At 42.7% G+C, this 12,063-nt stretch overlaps 1 protein-coding gene across 1 annotated transcript in view; it reads right to left on the reverse strand.

The window, feature by feature from the left end:
- B3GNT9 (UDP-GlcNAc:betaGal beta-1,3-N-acetylglucosaminyltransferase 9) overlaps positions 1–12,063 on the reverse strand; it is a 306,546-nt gene that overhangs the window by 193,910 nt on the left and 100,573 nt on the right. The gene's annotated exons all lie outside the window — the stretch shown is intronic.

Raw genomic sequence — 12,063 nt, forward strand, 5'->3', positions numbered from 1 at the left:
GTGCTGAATTTTAGGCTCCTTTTAACCTTTCAGCAGTCATGTGCTCCCTGGATACATGTGTTTTCTTACAGAGCAAAGCATAATCAGCTTTACATCCTGCATTGCCACAAGCACTTCCTCTTCAGTTCAAAGGCAGTGCAGAGGGATCGAGATGGAGAGACCCATCTTCATGTCCATATTCATGCACACCTCTGCTTTGACTCTGTTTCAAACACAGCATCTTGCACTTTGCAGCTCGTGATCCTGTTTTCTCACTTCTGTGTTGTGGCAATGTCACTTTCCTTGGAGAAAAGTTCTTGTTTGTCATTAAATACCAGTGTTTGAGAAACAAAGCGGAGGAGGATGGTACTTCCAAACCAAGGGCATCAGCATGTTTTTAACAGCCTGCCTCCGTGCTCGGGACTGCAGCTAGTTACCCGAGGTACTCAGTTTTGCCTACGTAAACATAAAAAAAAAAAGGTGGATTACAGGAAGCTTCAGAGGAAAACGTGCAGACCTGACTTTCAGAGCACTTTGCATGCCCTTCACACAAAGCGGAGGGAAAGCTGGTGTGCAGACAGGAGCCGTGGGAGCAAGAAGCTCCCAGGCAGTGAGTTCAATCACTGCATGGTGCTCCTGGGCTTTTGTTAGATGTTTGCTGACAATCACACTATTCCTAAATGCAGTGTTAGTGATAAATGCTGGGAAACAGACCCACTGAGAGCACAGCTAGGACTCTCTGTACTCCTGAGCCTGGGTGGGGACGGCAGTGGTGTGTGGCTTTGACGTTGAGCTCTGGTTACCTAAAGACAAGAATGACTCAACCAGCTTTAATTTCAGCATGTGCCAAAGTAATTCAGGGACTGCAACTGCTTGAATAAAAAATTACTAGAGTGTATTTTCAGTGAACAGAAAGTGGAGGCTTTTCCCAGCTTTGTGATTCTCAGGAGGAATTTGCTTCCTGGAGACTCTTTCAAGTGTCTGTAGCTTCTTCTCTGGGAGATAAAAATCCAGCCAGAGGAGAAAACCCACTGAAATTCAGCCTTTAGCAATCAAGATGCACAATGTGATGGGTGACAGATCTTGAAACAGGGAGAGCTGGACGTTAGGGCGCTGCTCTGAAATGCTTCACTAGCGGCTCTTACATGAAAGTTAAAGTGCTTGAATCAGTATCTTCTAAGAACAATTTTCTTGGTCATTGTCTAATCCCCTCTCAGCTGAGTGGTGCCCAAATTATGCCCCTTCTTTGGCAGGGAGAACAGGCCTGCTCTGACAACTGATTAACTGTGAAGGAGCTGCAAAGTAACAGTTAGTTAGGCTTGGTTTCTCCTTCATAAAGACCTGCAAGCTTTACCTTGGAGGTGAGGAAGGACTATGCTGCCTGCAGGCAGATCTCTCAGGAAGGTAATTCCTGAGTGCCATTACAGGTTGTCTTTGGCACACTTTCATCCAGACTGTTACTGGTGAAGCCTAAGGTGTGAATCCTTTGAATCTGTACTTGGCATTTCCTGGAGACAGAACCCTAAGGTGGGTGGCCAAACGTACTCTGTCTTGACCCCAAAACAGTAGCACGAAGAGCACACCAAGTTTTCATCTTTGGAAATGAATGTTGCTTCAGGTTCCTGCCAGATAAGGACATACTAAAGGGCAAAGCTCTACAATGGCAGGAGACTCCTTACAAGAGCAGAAATGAACCATTTAAATGCCATGGTGAAAAATGAGTTCGTTGCCAAACTGAAAGAGAGCAGATGTGATGGGGGTCAGGATCCAACACTGAGTGAAATCAGTCTGCAGAGTGCCAAACAAAAACCTCTAGATTTCAGAAGATCTGTGACACTCAAAATTGATACTCATAAATTTCTTATTACACAATGACATAAAGGAAGCTGCTGTTAAGAGCAAAAGGGAAGTGGTGACGAAACAAGTTGTTCCCAGGGTTGTGAGCTGCCCACCAGACATTGTTGGCTGGGCAGCAGTGGAATGTTCTCTGTTGAACTTCTGACGCTCTCAAGGGGCTTACTTTGATTCCCAAAGGATGATTCCCAAAGCCTCTTTGACTTTCTATAATTAAAACAAAACCTTGAACAAGAAGGAAAAGAAACAGCAAATAAGGAGGAACTCCCGTTTTATGAAGTATTTAGACATACAGTGAAGACCTGCCAGGTTGGAAGTGAAGGGATAGAGTTGAAAAGTAGATGATGAAAAAGGGGAGGAAATGCTCCAATTTAGGATCTTTCCTCAGAAAGATGAAGCACAGCAGACTGCTAGATAAAAGGGACATAAGCAACCTTGCTTCTGACAGCAGAGCGGAAATCCCCTGGCTGGAGAAAAGAAGAGAGGATGAGGTAGCTGTAAGGAGATCCTGAGGTACTGGGCTCAAATAAACCCTAGAGCAGAAGAAGCAGCAGTCCAAAAAGGAGCTCCATCAATCAGTGGCCATAAAAACATGTATGTGAACTTCTAAGAAATTCCCAGGGAGAAGAACAATTTGGGTTGAGAAGTGATGAACACAGAACTCTAAATACTGGTGACACTGGTCCTACCCAAACTAGTTTACTGTGAGCATGGGCAGGTCACACAGCCTCCTCTGCTTCACTGCTCCTTTCAGATTAGGGTGGAGATATTGTCTCTGTTAAAACATGGATGTAAAAAACAGGTTACTTCAACATGTATGAAATCCTTTCACTAAGGGAAGAGCATTATTGCTCATTATTAGCATGTGTAGATGATTGTGTATAGAGTAAATAGAGTCTTGAAGTGCCACCCCATTCACTTTTTAGCTGCTCTTTGCTGTATCAGCGATGATTGCATTCCATCTGCTTCTGACAACCTTCTGTGATGGAAGTTCAGTTCTCCTGGGAAACCTGTCCCAGGACTCAAGTTATCTTAAGAGTTCAGTGTTCTCCTGTTACCTAATCTTGATCTTGCTGCTGTGATTTGAACCCATTCATTACGACTCACCCTATCTGCTGTGGAGCACAGGTTTTTGTAGATATGAGAGGTGTCTGGGTTCTTATGAGTGGGTTTGTACCCATCAAGTGTGTCGGGTGGTTTTCACTCTAAGAAGCAGTCTGACTACTTACAGCTTTGCCAAAGCTCAGCTATTTAGGATAAAGCCTTTCCATGCCAGCCATTTCCCTCAAGCTCTTTTCCACCCCCTGCTTTTTTGTTTTAAAATGCAGCCAAAAATCTCAGCTGTTTCTGAGAACAAGGCTAGGGAACGATACTGCTGCATTATGGCTGAACAGGAGAACTTGAGTGGGGACTATATTTGGAAATCTTGAGTGCTCTGATCTGAAATCTGAGAGAGGGGCTGTGACTTGAAGATCAACCAGTCAGGTGCTAACCCCCCCAGAATGACAGCTCTCCATGGTGGACTCAGGTTGGTTGGCCTGGATATCTCAATTCATACTGAGTTGTTCCTTGTGAGAGGTTCAGGAGTTACTCTTCTTGTCCTGAAAGGACTTTTCTTCCACAGCACAAACTCATTTAGACATGGAACTTGTAGTAAAGCAAGCTGTGGGAGCTCATTACACCTGTGAGCATTTTGTCCCTTTTCTCTTCTCTTACACCACAAATTGTTGAGTCTGCAGGTCAAATTCAAGCAAATTTGAGTGTGGGAGGGAAAGCAGGTTTCAGAAATTGCTTCAAAAGCCCTTAAATTACGTGGTATGAGAGAAAGGGGAAAATGGAGTTGCAAATCCTGAATACGCCAGAGTGCCTTTGTTTTAATGCTCCCCAGAGCAGACTGTGTTTGTGGAGAAAATTGTCATTTGTTAACGTCCCTGTGACAAGATCTAACTTTGTATTTGAGATGTATTTTTCCTCCTTCAGCTTTCCAGGGTGGTTTTGTTTGGGTTTTTTTTTCTTTCCCCCAAACAGTTAAGACTGTTTAAAATCAAGGATCTCTGATGAAACCAGATCTGCCTTCGATAGACATTAATCATGGCTGGATTATGGGGTTGGAGTAGCCACTGGAATTTCTTTCTGGTGAAACTGGAAGTGACCTTTGTTTCTCCTTGTTCTCTGGGTCAGTCTCAAGCTTAACTGGACATCTACAAAGGCTGCAGCTGCTAACAGAGACCACAAAGGTGACTGAGGGGTGAAGAGCAATGTCCGCTGCTCTCGTGCCTTGCTTCTTTCACTGCTGATTTAATGTTGGCTCGTGGCGGTCTTGTTGGTCTCCTTCCTCTTGGTAAGTGTAGGTCTGGGCAGAGGGAGAAAGGCACAAAAATGCTGCAAATTACAATGCTAAACACTTGAAGAGAAGGAAAATCCACATCTAATAGGAAAATCCTGTGGTAGAGTATGCTGAGGAATCTGTCTTGGGACATGAAGGGGACAGGGGGCTGTTGTAAAAATACCCTTCAACCTGGAACATGCAATCAAATCTGCAGGGGGAAATACTTGTGCCCTTACAAAGTCAAGGCAAAGCCTACGAGTCTTCGTTCTGACCCAGGGTTTGGATCAAGGTGGAGGACTGGGGCCATCCTAATTCCTAGTCAGTAAAAACAAATAGCTCTAGCAACTGAGGAGAAGCATGAAAACAAAGTTACTATCAACACCCTGCCTTTTTGAAATCGCTTCCAAATTCTCCAAGGATAAGATCAATGCGAACGAAAACAATAACAGCTCTGTATGAAAAGAAGGTGAAAAGGCAGCTCCCTCAGCAGCACACACCCAAGAAATGGGCTTTGCTTTGCTTTCTTGGAGCTGACATGAGTCTGGCACAATTTGGTAGCACCCCAAAGCAGCAGCCAGGTATTTTTTTTTAACTTTACAAGCTCCGTAATAAAAGCAGCGGTCGACACCCCCTGTGCCAGAGCACTCCAAACCTGCCCGCGATGGAATGTGCTGATAAAGAGGAATATTTCCTTGCGGACTTGGTTTGAGACATAAATTTAAATATTGCTAATTTCCAGTATCGGCCTCAGCAAGAGACTTCACCTCTCAGTGATCCATCTGTAAATGGTGTCAGCTCTTTCTAGCCTTGAATGTTTAATTAGACAACACATTTCATGACTTTGTCTCCCAGTCTCTGGGTTCTCCTAAGTGGGCCACTGATTTCTCTGAAAGCGCAATAAAACAGCCGACAATCCATTTGTTACAATGAGACATGACAGCCTGGTGTGCTGGGTGTATGGAAATGTTAGGTTTTGATGTGGTTACTGTGTAACAAACCAGCAGAACTCAGTTCTAAAATGTTCACCTTGAGAATGAAATGAATTCTTCAAGGAAAAAGATTTTTAGAATAATCTGATGGTTTGAAAGTCAACATTTTGCTGCCTTTTATGAAGCACATTTAAAGTTGGGCATGTGGATAAATATGAGTGACCAAGATGACTGAATGGCAGGAGACTAACTTACAGTATCTTCAGGAAAGCTTCTTAGAAGAATTGTATCTCAAAGCTTACAAGAACTTACTCTTTAGAATCTGAAAAGCCACTTGGATATTCTGTACCATATCTTGGATAGTCTGTACCAAGACTGAATCACCTCTAACTGTTTTGCTAAGTATAATCAAAAGTATAACATACTGTAGCACAGCTTGCTCAGTAATAAACATTCACTTGTGAAAGAAGAACAGAGCTTTGAGTCACTGTTTAGCTTTCTCCCCCATGATCTCAAGTTAAGCCAATGAACATCTATCCCTGTATGGCTTTGCTTCCATGCTTTGAATCCTAACATACCCTGTGCTGCTCAGGCAGGACCGGACTGATGCAGAATACAAACTCCTCTCTCATAACAGCCACACACTTAGTTTGTGTCAACCAATGTCTTACAGCGCTGTGTATGCTAACAGGAGGGGGGGAAACCCAAACCAAAACCTAAGCCCAAGACCCCCTAAAGACTGGAAAAAAATATAATTAATCCAGAATGATGATGTTGCATTTAGCTTATCAGATTGTTTCAGTTGGCAGAGGCTACTAGAGTATGTGCGTTTTGACTATCTTTTATGCAGGGTCTCTGCTTGTAACCATTCAGTGTCTCCCTGATCCTTTCATTTGGGAGGAGACTTCAGATATCCTGGCTGGGCAGGTTCACATCCACTCTGAACTGCCTGATTACTACAGCTGGCTTGTGCTAGGTCTGAGGAACTGAAACTGTCTACATTGTCCATTCTCATGTCTGGAAGCTCTTGAGAGCTGAAAATCTGCAGGCACTTTCAGAACAGATCTAGGATCACAGATCTTGTCTGGCCCTTTTATGTCTGATTATGCTTAATGTTTTTAAAATGTTTAAAAGGCTCTCTACCATCACATGCCACCCCCAAAATCATGCAAAGGTTTTTGAAGAAGTTCAAAGAGGGTGATTCTGTCCCTTTATTCTGCTCCCCATCAGGAGGACTACATTCAGCTCAGGGGATCCCAGAACAGCAAGGACATCAACCTGTTGGGATCAGTTGAGAGGAGACTGTGAAGATGATCAGAGGCTGCAGCACCTCTCCTATGAAGACAGGCTGAGAGAGTTAGGAGTGTTCAGTCTGAAGAAGAAAAGGCTCCAAGGAAACCTTGTTGCAGCTTATCAGTACTTATAGGGGGCTTACAAGAAAGATGGGGACAAATGTTTTAGCAGGGCCTGTTGCAATAGGACAAGAGGTAATGGTTTTAAACAAAGAGAAGGTTGATTTAGATTAGAAATAAGGAAAATTTTTTTTACAGTGAGGATGGTGAGGCACTGGCACAGGTTGCCCAGAGAGGCGGTGGATACCTCATTCCCAGAAACAAAGTCAGGCTTGCCAGGACTCTGAGCAACCTGCTCTAGTTGAAGATATCCCTGCTCATTACAGGGGGATTAGACCAGATAGCCTTTAAAGGTCCCTTTCAAACCAAACTATTCTATGATTTCAAGTTTTTAATGGATTATAAAATGTGGTGTAAGGAGACAGTGTGGCTGGTAGCAGCACAGTACATAACACAGAAAAAGCTATGTCTGAACAACATACAATCGAGTGCCATTAGCACGGTCTGTATACTGATAACAACATCTTCAGAGCCATTTTCACAAAGGCAGTTTTAAAACACTTCCTTTTATGTATTTAGGCTTGCGTGAGTCACATCTTGTGCTCAGTTAAACTTTCTCCTCATTGCTCAACATCAGGGATAATGACAGTGCCTGGCTCTTTACATAGAATCTCAAGATCTTCATCTGGAGATCTTGAGTCACTTGATCGGTGGGCGAATGAAGGCATTAGAGGTGAAGCCTTATGCCCAAAATCATCACTTAGCCGGCCACAGGCAAGGCTGGAAGAGGCACCCAGTCCTGGTTTCTGTTTGCCAGACCATGGAGACTCTAAGTTCAGATCGTATTTCCTTTAACAGTTTTATGCTGTGATTGGTAAAATGAAAAAAATGGAGGTTTAATATAAAAACTGCATACTTCCATTACCAAAACATGTTTAGATAGCACAGAATCACAGAAATTAATATCTACTGCAATCATCATCACTGTCCCAAATAACCAGCATGCAAGTCAAGTAGCATTCTGGGAAAATCTGTTTTAGTTCACTAACAATTATGAAGTTCAGGCTCTGTTGCATCATTTGGAGGAATAATTTTTCTGATGTTCTCAAGTTTCATTTCATTTTGTTTTTACTAGGAAAAGAACCTATCTGTATTCCCCTGGTTAAATGAAAGAATTTAAACAGCTTTTCAATTCATTAAGATGTTTTGTGACAAGCTCATCGACCAGAGGCCACCTTTGTTACACCGGGCTCCTGAACCTGATATCATGCCATACTTTCATGTTTGCACATTTGTGACCTGTTTATGATTAGCTGCTGGCACCCAAGTGTCAGAAGAGTGTATTCGTGTGGATGTCCCAGGCTGAACAGGCCATGCTTTTGGGGGAGAAGCTGCACATGTATGTTATTGAAAGAAAGGCTATTTCTTTGTGAAGCACGCTGTTAACTTGCCAGTGCTTATGACCAGAAACAGCCCAAGGTGTCCAAATCACACAGCCAGGAAAGGATGGCTGTATTTACTGGCTTTTCATGTAGGCCTGCCCACAAACACTCAGGTATTTTGTTGCACTGTGGTAGTAACCCATGCTGAAGCAGGGGTGTGGATACAGATCATCCAGTGGGAGAGTCATTGTGACTGGGATGCTCACTGTGGAGGTTGGGAACTTGGGCTACAGCAGCTTTAGTGAGGGAAGGGTCTCCTATGCTCTGGCTGAGTACTCCAAATGCTTGGAGTTATTTCAAGTAGCACCTGTAGGCATCTTCTTTCAGGAAAAACGTTCCAGCTTTGGAATCTGGAATGAAGAGGTGCATCTCTCTTGTAGCCTAGTTCAGAGAGAAGAGACGTGAGGTGCTGCTTCCTCCCTCATACCTGCCATGCTTGGTGTTTTTTAAGTGGTAGGCAACTTCCCACTCATAAAGCAAAATAGGATTGTTTTGTTCAACTGTTGTGGTATGGCTCTTATCTCTGTGTGCTATGTAAGATGTTTAGCTGTCAACTGTGGACTTGGCCAAGTCCTGAAAGCTGCACATTGTTGCCTTTGGACTGCCTACATCCATTTCTGCATAAAGTGCTTCCACAGACATGAACTGACTCTGATAGCTCATGGTCTTTGCATTGCCCATATCCCTCATTTGGGTTATTTTGGGAGTCCTTGGATAAGATAGATCTTTATGCTGATGTACGCAGGCTAGACATAAAAGGCTGTTCTGGGGGTGAGCTACAGTATTTCAGGATGATTTCTCCATGTGACTGTGGGTCTGTGAACTGATCAGCAATACCCCCCACCGGTGGGGTGACTCCTGTGAAAATATTCTGGCTGGGAGCATCAGTTGTAGTAGCAGGCAAATGAAAATTAGTCTGGGGGGAAAGAAGTCAATTAATATGCTCAATTTCTCCCCCTCCCCCCCGAATTTTGTAGAACCCATAAGCACAGACCTTGCGTAAGTGGATTGCATTTCACACCTAATGTGCATAATTATATCTTGCAAACAGTTTATTAATGGATCTATAATCACAGAGTAGCTTGTACATACATAATGCTGGTGTTTGATTATACTGCAGCTGCCACAGATCAATGAATACAGAGGAGTCTGGCTTATTAGTGTCTCGCACGTGTGAAATCTAGAGAACAATATAACACCAGTGCCATGCAGTTGTTCATCAAATGCTGCTACATAGGGGAAAACAGAGGTTTTAAAAACATGGTAGAGAAGGGTTATGGAAAGAACAGTACATAACAGGACTTGGCACTTGAAGAAAGCTCCCTTTCTCAAAACCATTTCATCTGCAAATCCTTCAGTGGTGTTCTGTCTCAATTGTCAATGCACTGTAAACATGTTTGATCTTATTTTGGAAAGGGATCTGTACTGAGAATTCACTCTGAAAGCAGCACTGCTTGACCATTTCTGTTTCCTGAAGGTGACTCACCCGGAGGACTGATGAACCGCCTAAGTTCTTGTGAATCAACAGACTAGGGATTTGCAGACTGACCGAAGCCTACTAAAATCTGAGCAGCCTGAACCACAGTGAAATGGTTTGCAGAGATATCACCAAGATGTCTTTGGGAAGAAGTTGCATTTGGTTATGCACAAGAAAAAAAGGTTCTAGCTTGTTTTTGGTGTGTTGATGATGTAGTGCTAAAAGCAAAAAAAAGTTTGGTGAGTTGCAGAATTCCCATGAGATTGTATCCCATCTCTCACATGATAACCTCAGCTTTCCCTCTCATGTCCCCCAGCTACCACCTGCGAAGCTGCCTCTGATCTATGTTGACTGTCTGGCTGGTGGCCAGTGACTCTGGCCAAACAGGGTAAATAACTGTGGAAATTATGCTCTAGCCTTTCTTGCAGCAAGGATATTATTAGTTTGTGTGCCTCTCCTCTGCCTAGCTAGGAAAAAAAATAGGAACTTCACTGTCTTTAAGACCTTAATTGTCTTGTTAAATATTAGGGGCTACGAGAGGTAGAGAAAGGAAGAACTGGTGCAATTTTACAGCTTTCCTTGATGAGAAAGCATGTCTAAAATAATTGTTTTCTCACAGATATATCTTTTACAATACGAAGTAATTGGTTCCTTTTGCTAAGAAGGTATTCTTCAGAAAAAAAGCTTCTCTCTCTCTCTCTGTTTTTTGTGTGTGTGTGTGTGTGTGTGTGTGTGTGAGCTGGCTTAGTGTAGAGAAACTGGATAAATGCAGAAGAATAATATGATCTTGTGCCATTATGCTCCATCTCACCCTTTCCAGCTATCTTGTTTCTGCATCAGCTAACTGAGACAACAAGCACAGGCAGTCTCCAATCTCTTACAGACTTTCTGATAATATTGACACACTTCATTTAAAATAAAAACTTTGGAAAGATGAAAACCCCAGGATGACAATTGTTAAACAAAGAGCTGCATGGGGGAAAGCAGTCAACCTTGATGTTGTTTCCAAAGTCTTGAAAAATATATGCCAAGGTCAAAACACCAAACTTGCTAGGTGATTACATCTCCTGTTTCTTATTTTAGGGCTTTACAACCACTCATCTTGCTTTTGACCTTGGTGATTTTTTTTTTTCAACACTGTTGTTTGGAAGAAGGTACAGTCAGTTTCGGGGATGAGGAGGTGGAACTGGGTGAGGTAGTAGCAAGTAGTGAAAGATTATTGGAGGTCAAAAGAGCAGATTTCTACCTTATGAACTTGGCAGTTCTCCTGCAGGCCTACGCTCCTGGTATCGATCTTCCTGTAAGATGAATAGTGATATGGATTTTTTTTTAAATGTCTTATTTTGGGACCTTTTAAATGTGGCTGACATTCACGAAAATTTCACTTAAGGGTTGATATTAATCTAAATGAATCAAGACAATACATAATATTTTGTCTTTTCAGTCTCAGTGTATTTTCTTTTCAGGTTGAAAAAAACCTTTTAAAACAGTTCTTTTAATGTTTTTAACTTCTGAATTTACCTATATGTCTGCATTATAGTGACATACCAAAAATCAGAAGATGCAGCTTAAACACTTATCTTCAGTTTTCCTATTGATCTGAAATGTATTAAATTTTTCATAGTGTATTTTCTACATTTAGAAAAAAAGTCAAAAGTTTTTTCCTATGAATTCTCTATACAATTAGTTAAGGGTTACAGATACTTCCCTCATTTTTTAATCATTTTGTTCATACTTAATTCATATCATGTCTTCTGGCTAACCTTAGCATTGCTGGCTTCAATTTGCATGACTGTGTGTAAAGTTAAGATTGTAAAACTGAGAGATTAGAAAACCTCATTTCTTTATCAAGAGATCTAATATGCCCTAATATTTTTACGTTGGCAATAGATATCGTGATATCCAGTTGTTTCTTGGCTCATGCAGCCATCCTTATGATGCTCCAGAGCTGCTAAAAACCTGTGGGAGTGGTTGTAGGAAAAAAACCCACAGAATATTCTGAGTTGGGACACTCAAGGAACATATAATCCAATTCTTACACCTGCACAGGACATCTCCAAGAGTCACACCATGTGCCTGAGAACATTGACCAAATGCTTCCTGAACTTTGTCAGGTTTGGTGCTGTGATCACTTTCTTGGACCACTGTTCCAATGCCCAACCACCCTCTGTGTGAAGAACCTTTTTCTAACATCCGACCTAAACCTTCCCTGACACAACTTCAGGCCTCTTTCTTGGGTTCTGTCAATAATTGGCAGAGACAACAGATCAGTGCTTGCCCCTCCACTTCCCCTCACGAGGAAGTTGTAGACTGCCATGAGGTATCAAGGTATAATCGAGGTATGTATGAACAAACGGGTTCAGGGACAGGTGATTTATTTCCTGCAGTGCTTCTTCATTGAATTAGCTCCTGTAAAATGCCTGTTCATGAAGATGAAGAATCAAGAGTTCAGGCTGCTGTGTTTGAAGCATGAAAGTGAACTTTTCAAGCGCTGGTGCAGCGACGTGCTGGGTTGTTTTCTGGGTTTTGTTTTTTTTTTTTTCTAGACTGACAGCAGGAGTTCAAAAACAAGCCACATCCTGAGGTGGTGCTGGGTGCTCCTGCTCCCCTCGGGAACAGGTCCCCGCCTCGGTCAGTGTGGCTGGGCAGCCGCTTTGGGCAGGCGGAGGGACTGATAGGGATGCACCGCGCTTGGGGCGGC

The sequence above is a fragment of the Lichenostomus cassidix genome, chromosome 11 (assembly GCF_008360975.1).
Source record: "Lichenostomus cassidix isolate B80296 chromosome 11, HeHo_3.0, whole genome shotgun sequence".
In the NCBI taxonomy this organism is placed as follows: domain Eukaryota; kingdom Metazoa; phylum Chordata; class Aves; order Passeriformes; family Meliphagidae; genus Lichenostomus; species Lichenostomus cassidix.